At 39.3% G+C, this 10193-nt stretch overlaps 1 long non-coding RNA gene across 1 annotated transcript; it reads right to left on the bottom strand.

Annotated features, from left to right (window-relative positions):
• Positions 1 to 1171: 1171 nt before the first annotated feature.
• LOC108524375 (uncharacterized) lies at positions 1172 to 9833 on the bottom strand. Its single transcript, XR_001884033.1, has 4 exons — positions 9787 to 9833; positions 3126 to 3251; positions 2240 to 2386; positions 1172 to 1384 (listed from the first exon to the last, which is right to left on the bottom strand). It is a non-coding gene; the product is annotated as an uncharacterized LOC108524375 (long non-coding RNA).
• Positions 9834 to 10193: the final 360 nt, after the last annotated feature.

Below are 10193 nucleotides of genomic sequence, written 5' to 3'. Positions count from 1 at the left end.
TGGGGGGGTGGGGTGGGGATGGGGGCTAGGTCGCACTCTGCGCTTTGGGGCTAGTGCCCAGGTGGCTGCGGGCGCAGCGACCTCACCACGGGAGGCCTGAGCCTGCTTTCTCTGAAACAGAAGGCGAAGCCTGGAAAGGACCTTTGCTGCTTCCAGCTTCCAGCATGGGGAAGTGAGTTTTTATAAAATTGTCCTCCGCGTGGTTCTGAGAGTTTCCGCCCTCGGGGACGCTGCAGAGCCCGGATCGAGAGGCTCAGGCTGGTGTTTGTGCCAGGAGAGCACAGGGTGAGCGCTCTCGGTAGCTGCGGGCCAAGTGGCCCCTGTGCCCATACAGCTGTTTCCAGGCCTCGTATGAAAAACGTCTTAGTAATTTTATGTTGATCACATGCTAAAGTGATATTTTTGATATATTAGGTTAAATATATCACTAGCATTGATTTTACGCTTTCAAAAAATCCTTTAAAATGTGGAGACTAGGAAACTTAGAATTAAGTATGGGCTGGGTGCGGTGGCTCACACCTGTAATCCCAGCACTTTGGGAGGCCGAGGTGGGCGAATCACCTGAGGTCAGGAGTTCGAGACTAGCCTGGCCAACATGGTAAGACCCCTCTCTACTAAAATAGAAAATTAGCAGGCATGGTGGCAGGCGCCTGTAATCCCAGCTACTCAGGAGGCTGAGGCAGGAGAATCCCTTGAACCCAGGAGGCGGAGGTTGCAGTGAGCCGAAGTCACACCACTGCACTGCAGCCTGGTCAACAGAGTGAGACTTTATCTCAACAACAACAACAAATTAGAATTATATATGTAGCCCACTTTTATTTCTGTTACACAGTGCTGATCTCTGCCAAGTTTAAAATAGCAAGACCAGCAACATGGCAAAACCACGTCTCTACAAAAATTAGGTGGGTGTGGTGGTGGGCGCCTGGGGTCCCAGCTACTCGGGAGACTGAGGTGGGAGGATCACTTGGGCCCTGGAGGTCGAGGCTGCAGTGAGCCTGACGGCACCTGTGCAGCAGAGCGAGGCTCTGTCTCAAAAATAAGAACAGGATGAGGTGCCTGATCTGTCATATTCAGAAGCTGTATTATAAAAAGCATTCTATCAATGTTATATTATGATAATGTTAATTTCAATCTGTGGTATCTTTGAAATCATAAAAGTAATACACATTTATGCAGGTATTTTGATTTATTAACTCAAACATTATGCAAATTATTTGTCCTTATTGATAATATTTTAAACAAGCTTCTTAGCTATAAAGAAGTCTTTCAGGCATTTCATCTGGAAAATTCCGACTGAGATAAGGATTAGTATTTGTGCAAAAGCCCACCATAAAACATTGCTATTTGTATCTTCACTGGTCATCCGAAACTTTTCTTCACGGTCCTATGCGAAAAAGAAATAGACAGGTTTAGTGTCATAAAGTACTTAACTCATGATTTTGAGGGGAGGGTTGTTGTGGGCATTCAAGGTATTTAATATTACCCAATTAATATCTTACACCAATGTATCTGTGCAGTCTGCTTTTCTAAAACAGAATCTATTGCTTAGCCAAGTATAAGAGAGTAAAAATCAACCTTAGATGTTTTTGTATTTTGGTGTAAAATATCAGGAATTTGACCTATTTATATATTTTATTTGCTACCATCAGGCAAAGTGAACATTACCCAATAGTGGTAGATTTCATCGTTTGAGTCCAGCCTTTATGCCAGGCATTAGGCCAGGCACTTGCATGCCTTATTTGCTTATCACACCTGTCCTTATCTACCTGGTAAGGAAACTGAAGCTTAGAGATGACACAGATTACTGACGTGTAGATGAGATTTAAGCCCATATCCGACCAACATCCACTTAGTGTAGTCACTCAAAAAGCACCTAATGTCATAAGAATAAAATTGTGATTTGGAAAGTGAGCATACACGAGTCTCTACAAATATATAGGATGCATTTGGAAGCATTTATTCATTCTGCAAGCTCACACCCTGTGCTGCTGGGGACTTTGTTAGGCACAGGGCATAAAAAGATGAATGAACTGAAATTCTCTTTCCTAGAGGAGCTCATGGTCCAGCAGACAAAGTGAAGAAAAATTGCTCTCTCCAGTCCCTGTGAGTCCACACAGTTCTACCTCAGAGAGAAAGAGTGAGGAACAGGCAGTTCATTCTTTCCTTGGTCCAGGGGCTTTGCGTTGAGAAATGAGTTGCTGGTAACAAGAGATAAAATAAGCTGAGTAGGCAGACTGACCCTTTGATAGTTTTGTTCTTTGACTATTTGCCCAATTTGTTCAATTAGATATTCAAGCTTGAAGGTAAGTTCATTAACTTTGTCCTTTGCTTGAGCAATGGCCGCATCAAGGTCGTGTTCTCCAACTCGAATATCTAAGTGGATCCTCTGTACAAACAGTAAAAGGAAAAAATGGCATGTTTTAAAACAGCTCCACTCTTTTCCTTACTTTCTCACTCTTGTATCCTCCCATTCCTCCGTCCTTCCTTTTCTCTCTTCCCCTTTTCAAAAGCAGGGCACTACTTCACTCTTCAGCTCCCTTTTTTCCCTCACTGCCACTCTTCCTTGTTCTACTTGGTAGTCTTTCTTGTAATAATAATGCATTAAATGGTAAATTACTGACCTTACGTATATTTATACCTTCCTGAACATCAAATTAACTATTAGGTAAATGACTTTGGTCTGGAGAAAATTTGATTAACGTTCTGAGAGAAATTTTCTTTACATATAACTAAATTTCTTATGCTAAAGTACAAATCGTTTTCATCAGTTCTGAACACATTTAGAAAATAGCCAATCACCATCTACCGTGTAAGAGTTTTATTTATTAGAATTCCATTATTAATTCACCCTTCAGCCTTCACTTGTTTTCAAGCCTGAATAATCACAGTTCTTTTAACCTTCCCTCACGGCTCTTATTTTTCAACCCTTTAATCAACTTCATGGCTCTCCTTTGAACCCCTTCCAAGCTCTCCAGCTCCCTCTTTGGTTGCTGCGATGAGATCTGGGCATAGGACTTTAATAAGTTTCTAGCCAGTTTGAGTGTAATGGATCTGCATACCAGTGTCATGCTTGAATAGTGCTGACACTGTGTTCATCAACAAGGACATGGGAAGCATGTACTTACCAGCCTATTCCCTCCAAATGACACAAGCCTCGTAGAATTAGATTCTAAGCAAATGATGTGTTCACCAGGTGAATATGAAGTAAAATAGAATGTCCCTTGCGGGCCATATAGCTTCGACAATATTACCTAGGATTAAGGATTTCCATAGATTGAGTTATTATTTCCTAGTTTCCATTCTTAAAAATAAATCTATATATTATCTAGTAAAAAATTGTGCCATTCCTAAACAAGAAATCAAATGGCTAATAAACATGAAAAATATTCAGCCTTGCTAGTAATTAAAAAATTCAAACTACAGTAAGATAGCCCTTGTTCATTGTCAGATTGACAAAGATTTAAAACTATCCAGGGATAGTATGGAGAAAACACTCTCCCACTACTGTTGTCCCACAGAATATCCAAGAACTGTGGAACAACTACAAAAGGTGTAACTTGACATATAATGGGAGTACCGGATGGAGGAGAAACAGAGAAAAGAAAAGAAATATTTGAAGCAATAATGACTGAGAATTTTTTCCCCAAATTAATATACCAAGCCATAGATTCAGGAAGCTCAGAGTATACCAAACAGGATTAATCCCCTCACCCCCTCATGAAATCCCCTCAACCCCAAAATGAAACCAAAAAGCTACACCTAGGAATATCATTAAAACTGCAGAGAAGCAAACACGAATAAGAAAATCTTGAGCAGCCAGAGAGGGGAAGAACCTTACTTACAGAGCAGCAAATGTAAAAATTGCATCTGACCTCTCCTCAGAAGCTATGCAAACAAGAAGAGAGTAGAGTGAAATATTTAATGTATTGGGGATAAAAAATGACCAACCTAGACTTTGGTGTCCTGCAAAATTATCCTGCAAGACATAAGAGGGAGTAAAGCGTTTCTCAAACAAATAAAAACTGAAGGATTTTTTGCTGGTAGATCTGCCTTGTAAGAAATGTTAAAAAAATTCTTTAGAAAGAAGGAAAATTATATAGGTCAGAAACTCAAATCTGCATAAAGGATGAACATTAGAAAAGTGGAGGTAAAATTAAAACTTTCTATTTTCTTATTCTTTTTTTTTTTTTTTTGACGGAGTCTCGCTCTGTTGCCCAGCCTGGAGTGCAGTGGGGCAATCTTGGCTCACTGCAAGCTCCGCCTCCCAGATTCACGCCATTCTCCTGCCTCAGCCTCTGGAGTAGCCGGGACTACAGGCGCTCACCACCACGCCCGGCTAATTTTTTAGTAGAGACAGGGTTTCACCATGTTGGCCTGGATGGTCTCGATCTCTTGACCTCGTGATCCACCTGTCTCGGCCTCCCAAAGTGCTGGGATTACAGGCGTGAGCCACTGCGCTCAGCCTCTATTTTCTTGTTCTTAACTGACCTAAGAAATATCACTTTATTCAAGATAATGGCAACAATGTATTGAATGATCATAGTTTACATGTAAGTGAAATTAATGANTTTTTTTTGACGGAGTCTCGCTCTGTTGCCCAGCCTGGAGTGCAGTGGGGCAATCTTGGCTCACTGCAAGCTCCGCCTCCCAGATTCACGCCATTCTCCTGCCTCAGCCTCTGGAGTAGCCGGGACTACAGGCGCTCACCACCACGCCCGGCTAATTTTTTAGTAGAGACAGGGTTTCACCATGTTGGCCTGGATGGTCTCGATCTCTTGACCTCGTGATCCACCTGTCTCGGCCTCCCAAAGTGCTGGGATTACAGGCGTGAGCCACTGCGCTCAGCCTCTATTTTCTTGTTCTTAACTGACCTAAGAAATATCACTTTATTCAAGATAATGGCAACAATGTATTGAATGATCATAGTTTACATGTAAGTGAAATTAATGATAGCCATGATAAAATTAGGGACAGCAAGGAAGAATTAGGAATACTTTGTTAATAAAAGGCACTTGAGGCTAGGCATGGTGGCTCATGCCTGTAATCCCAGCACTTTGAGAGGCTGAGGCAGGCGGATCACCTGAGGTCAGAAGTTCAAGACCAGCCTGGCCAACATGGTGAAACCCTGTCTCTACTAAAAAATACAAAAAGAAAAATTAGCCAGGTGTGGTGGCGGGTGCCTGTAATTCCAGCTACTCAGAAGGCTGCGGCAGGGAGAATTGCTTGAACCTGGGAGGAGGAGGTTACAGTGAGCTGAGTTCACACCAGGCGGGTGACAGAGTGAGACTTCATCTCAAAAAAAAAAAAAAAAAAAAAAGGCATTACCTGTGAAGTGGTAGTGTATAGTGTTATTTGAAATTAGACTTGGACTAGTTGTGAATGTATATGGCAAACTCTAGGGCAACTTCATATGCTAACAGAGAATGGAATCACAGAAAATGCTCAATTAAAACCCCAAAAGGCTTGAAAAAGAGGAGAAGAAAAAAATAGAACAAAGAATGAGGGCAACAAATAGAAAATGGTAACAAATATGGCAGATAATCCAGCTATATAAATCATCACCTTAAATGTTAATGATCTGTGTCTTTGACCTCAGTAGAGTGGCACCTGGTTGGTGGTGCCCATCTTATATCAGCCAGGGACAAAGCAACCCCTTGTTCATCCCAGCTTGGCCTTTGATCTGTACCCATACCTGGTTCATGCCTTGGACACATGGAAAAAAAATGTCAATGGTCTAAATACACCAGTTAAAAAAGAGTGGATCAAAAAATGAGACCCAACTATATGTTGTCTATAAGAAAATCATTTGAAATGTAAAGACACATAGATTAAAAATGAAGGGCTAGAGAAAGATAACACCATGCTAACCTTAATCAAAAGAAGGCTGGAGTAGCTGTATTAATTTCAGGCAGAGTAGACTTCAAAAGCAATGAAAATTATCAGGGATAATTATATAATGGAGCAGTACATAATGATACAGGGGTTAATTCTCTAAGAAGACAACAATCCTCAACATGTATGCACCTGACAATAGAGCATGAAAATATGTGAAGTAAAGCCTGATAGAACTGCAAGGAAAAAATAGATGAACACTTTATTATAGTTGGAGTTTTCAACCCCTTCTGTCAAAAATGGACAGATCCTGCAGGCCAAAATCAGTAAGGACATCATTGAACTCAGTAGCACCATCAGTTGGCTGGACATAATTGACACCTATGATTACTTTATCTAATGATAGCAGAGGACACATTTTTCTCAAGTTCATATGGAACATTCACCAAGGTAGACCACATTCTGGGCCATATATCACACCTTAACGAATTTAAAATAATAGAAATCATACAATATATGTTCTCAGGCCACAGTGGAATTAAACTGGAAATCAGTAACAGAGAGATAGCTGGAAAATCGCAAAATACTTGGAGATTAAACAACACACTTCTAATTAACATGGATCAAAGAAGAAAAGACAAAAACTACAACGTATCAAAATTTGTGGGATGCGACAAGAGCAGTGACTACAGGGAAATTGAAAGCATTGAATCCATATATAGTTGGCTCTCTGTAATACCAGTTTTCACTCCTGGATTGAACCAGCCATGTATTGAAAATACTTGAAATATGTATATATAACAAAAATAATATAAGTGAAAAACTACAGTGTAACAACTCTGCAGCATTTACATTGTATTAGATATAAGTAATCTAGATGTGATTTAAATTAATGCAAGGATGTGCACTAGTTACCTGCAAACTACACCATTTCATATAAGGGACTTGAGCATCTTCAGAGTTTTATAGCTTTGGAGAATCCTGGAACCAATACCCCGCAAATACCAAGGGATGACTGTATTCAAAAGCAAGATCTAAAATTAATAATCTAAGCTGCTACCTAAGGAAAGTAGAAAAAGAAGAGAAAATTAAGTGCAAAGTGAGCAGCAGAAGAAAAATAAAAACAGCAGAAATCAATTAAAAACAAGAAATAGAAAAAAATCAACAAAACCAAAAGCTGATTCTTAGAAAAGGTTAAAAGCTTCTAGCCAAGCTAAGAAAAAAAATGAAGATGACACAAATTACAAATATCAGAAACAAAAGAAGGGGCATCATTACAAATCCCATGGACATGAAAAGAATAATAAAGAAATACTGTGAACAACTCCATGCCCACAAATTTGATAACCTAGGTGAAACTGACCAATTCCTTGAAATACACAATCTAATAAAATACAAGAAGTAGACAATCTGAATAGGCCTATATCTAGTAAGAGGTTGAATCAATAGAAACTTCCCAAAGCAGAAAGCACCAGGCCCAGATGGGTTCGTTGGTGAATTCCACCAAACATTTAAGGAAGAAATTGTGCCAATTCTCTACAATCTCTTCCAGAAGATAGACACAGAAGGAATACTTCCTAATTCATTTTATGAGGCCAGCATTACCCTAATACCAAAACCAGACAAAGACATTATAAGAAAACTACATATCATTATATCTCATGAATATAGATGCAAAAACCCTTAACAAAATATTAGCAAATGAAAATCCAGCAATATATAAAAAGAATTATATACCACAACCAAGTGGGTCTTATTACAGATATGCAAGGCTGGTTTAACATTAGAAATCAATTAGTGTAATTCATCACATCAGTAGGTGAAAGAAGAAAAATCATACCATCATATCAATAGATGCAGAAAAAGCATTTAACAACAGCCAACACCCATTTATGATAAAAATGCATCAAACTAGGAACACAGGGGAACTTAATTTGATGAAGAACATCTACAAAAAAAACCTATAGCTATTAATACTTATTGGTCAGAAACTAGAAGCCTTTTGTTGGTGGACTGGAAGTCCTGGCTAATGCAGTAGAAGGAAATAAGGAGTTTGGGAAGGATGAAATAAACTTTGTTCACAGGTGACGTGACTGTTTATGTGTAAAACCGAAAAGAATTGACAAACTGCCAGAACTAGTAAGTGATTATAGTAAAGTTGCAGGGTACAAGATGAATATAAGAAAGTGAATCACTTTCCTGTATACTAACAATGAACAAGTGGAATGTGAAATAAAAAGCACAGTATCATTTACATCAGCACCCTCCCTCAAATTACTTATTTATAAATCTAACAATATGTGCAAGACCTATATGAAGAAAACAAAACTGGAGAAAGAAATGGAGAGAAGTCCATATTCATAGATAAGAAGACTTCTTATTGTCAAAATCTCAGTTCTTCCCAACTTGATCTATAAATTCAACAGAATCCCAGTAAAATCCTAAAACTATTTTGTGAATATTGACAAGCTGATTCTAATATTTATATGGAGAAACAAAAGACCCATAATAGCCAACACAATATTGAGGGAGAAGAATAAAAGAGGACTAAGACTACCCAACTTTAAGATTTACTATGAAGCTGCAGTAGTCAAGACAGTGTGGTATTGGTGAAAGAATAGACAAACAGATCAATGGAACAGAGTAGAGAGTTCAGCTGTTGTTTCAGGCAATTTCAATTTTCAAAGAATGAGTCTTCTATGTCTTTTAAAAAAACAGTGAATGGGTTTTAATGTGATAGTTTTTGGCTCAACTAAAATTTGTCTCTGGGTTTAATGTGCTTTGGAGACATTTTCAGATTGGTCATTAAGGATTATTGGGAAAGTACAAAAGATAATTGGGGTTTGATACAACGGAACAGGAAGTGGGCTAGAAGCATAGATGTGGGTGTGTAGAGAAGAGAGGGTAGCTGTCTTGACAAGTGCTGGAGCTAGGAAAACAGTCCCAGGGGAATTATTGTCAGTGAGGTGCCAGATGTGCCAAGAGAAAACTATTGAACAGGTAAAAATCAAGTGTCCAAAAATCCAACTGGATTGGAGTCTTCAGCACAGCTGTCTGTCTCCACATAAGTGGGGGTGTCATAGTGTCTTCCTGAGCTTGGGTCAACCAGTTATCCAGTTTTATGAGAGTGGGAGTCCTGTCCTGCCTACTTCAAGCACCCTTTTCTTGCCAGCCTGTTCTGTTCTCCAAGTCTTTGGTCCACAACCATTCTGCTACCCCATGAGCACAGCTCCAGAACAACTAGGTTTGAGTTAGTGGAATGAGGAATTCATTGTCTTGAGCTTACATAGTGGGAGATGGATATCTCTGTTATATCCATTGTATATATGAGAAAACAGCATCAAAGCAGTCAAATAACCCTTCCAAGATTTTAGCTTATATGTGACAATCTATGCTTGAGTTTGATTCTGACTCCAAAATCCATATTCTTTCCACATTACCTGGTGACTTTTGTACTCCTTTGCTAACTCCTAGTAAGAGGTATATAAGACCAGATAGTCGCTGAGGCTGCTGCATTGCTAGAGAACGCCCATGCCAAAATGGGAGGAGGGAGGAGTTGGCTTATCTGAGCCTTGTGCTTGGGTGGGGCTGCAGCACCAGCAAAGCAGATGGGGCCTGGGTGGTGCAAAACCACAGGGGTGCTTTGGCCCTAAGGTCCCTTTTGCCTAGCAAGATCAGCAGACTTCAAGATGGCAAATCTGGGGCTCCTCATTTTATTTTTTAAAAGCTTTTTATGTTACGAAGCCTGTCTCTGCTTCTCAACTAAACTATAGGCTCATTGAGGGCAGGCACTTGCTATGTTTTTATGTCATGCTATCATTCAGTGCTATATGCATTAAAAATTGTTAATGCCGGTGTGTAAGTGCTTCTGTAGAGATTTTAAAACTGGGCTACATGATACCTGAATTTCTGGCAAATGAAAAATTTTAGTAACAGTATAAAAGAATGTTTTACCTCACCATTGTAAGTTGTAATAGTCACAAACATTCCCAAACCAGGAGCAGATTCAAGGAACATATGTCTGCCTGTGTCCCATTGCTGTATCTTGAAAGTCCCTGTTTCAAAAATATAAGACATTACAAAATGTAAGAAACAGTAATAATATTTATTAGATGTTACTGCTAAATTAAATGAATTTATCTTTCTCAGTTTACCTAAATCATAAAACACTCTTAGTCTGCAGAGCTATAACTTGGTGATTAGGTATCTAACAGAGTAGAGGACTCTGGAATATAGAGGAAGACTTGAGTTCTTCATTTCTCACGCTTGTTGACTAGGTAACTTGACAAATTATTTCACCACTCTAAGCCTCCATTTTCTATTCAGAAAAATAGGGATAATATATATCCCTCTCAAATCTC

The sequence above is a fragment of the Rhinopithecus bieti genome, unplaced genomic scaffold (genome assembly GCF_001698545.2).
Source record: "Rhinopithecus bieti isolate Rb0 unplaced genomic scaffold, ASM169854v2 scaffold_79532, whole genome shotgun sequence".
Lineage (NCBI taxonomy): Eukaryota > Metazoa > Chordata > Mammalia > Primates > Cercopithecidae > Rhinopithecus > Rhinopithecus bieti.
The sequence above is the reverse complement of the archived record's forward strand: the minus strand, read 5'-3'. Positions and strand labels throughout refer to the sequence as shown.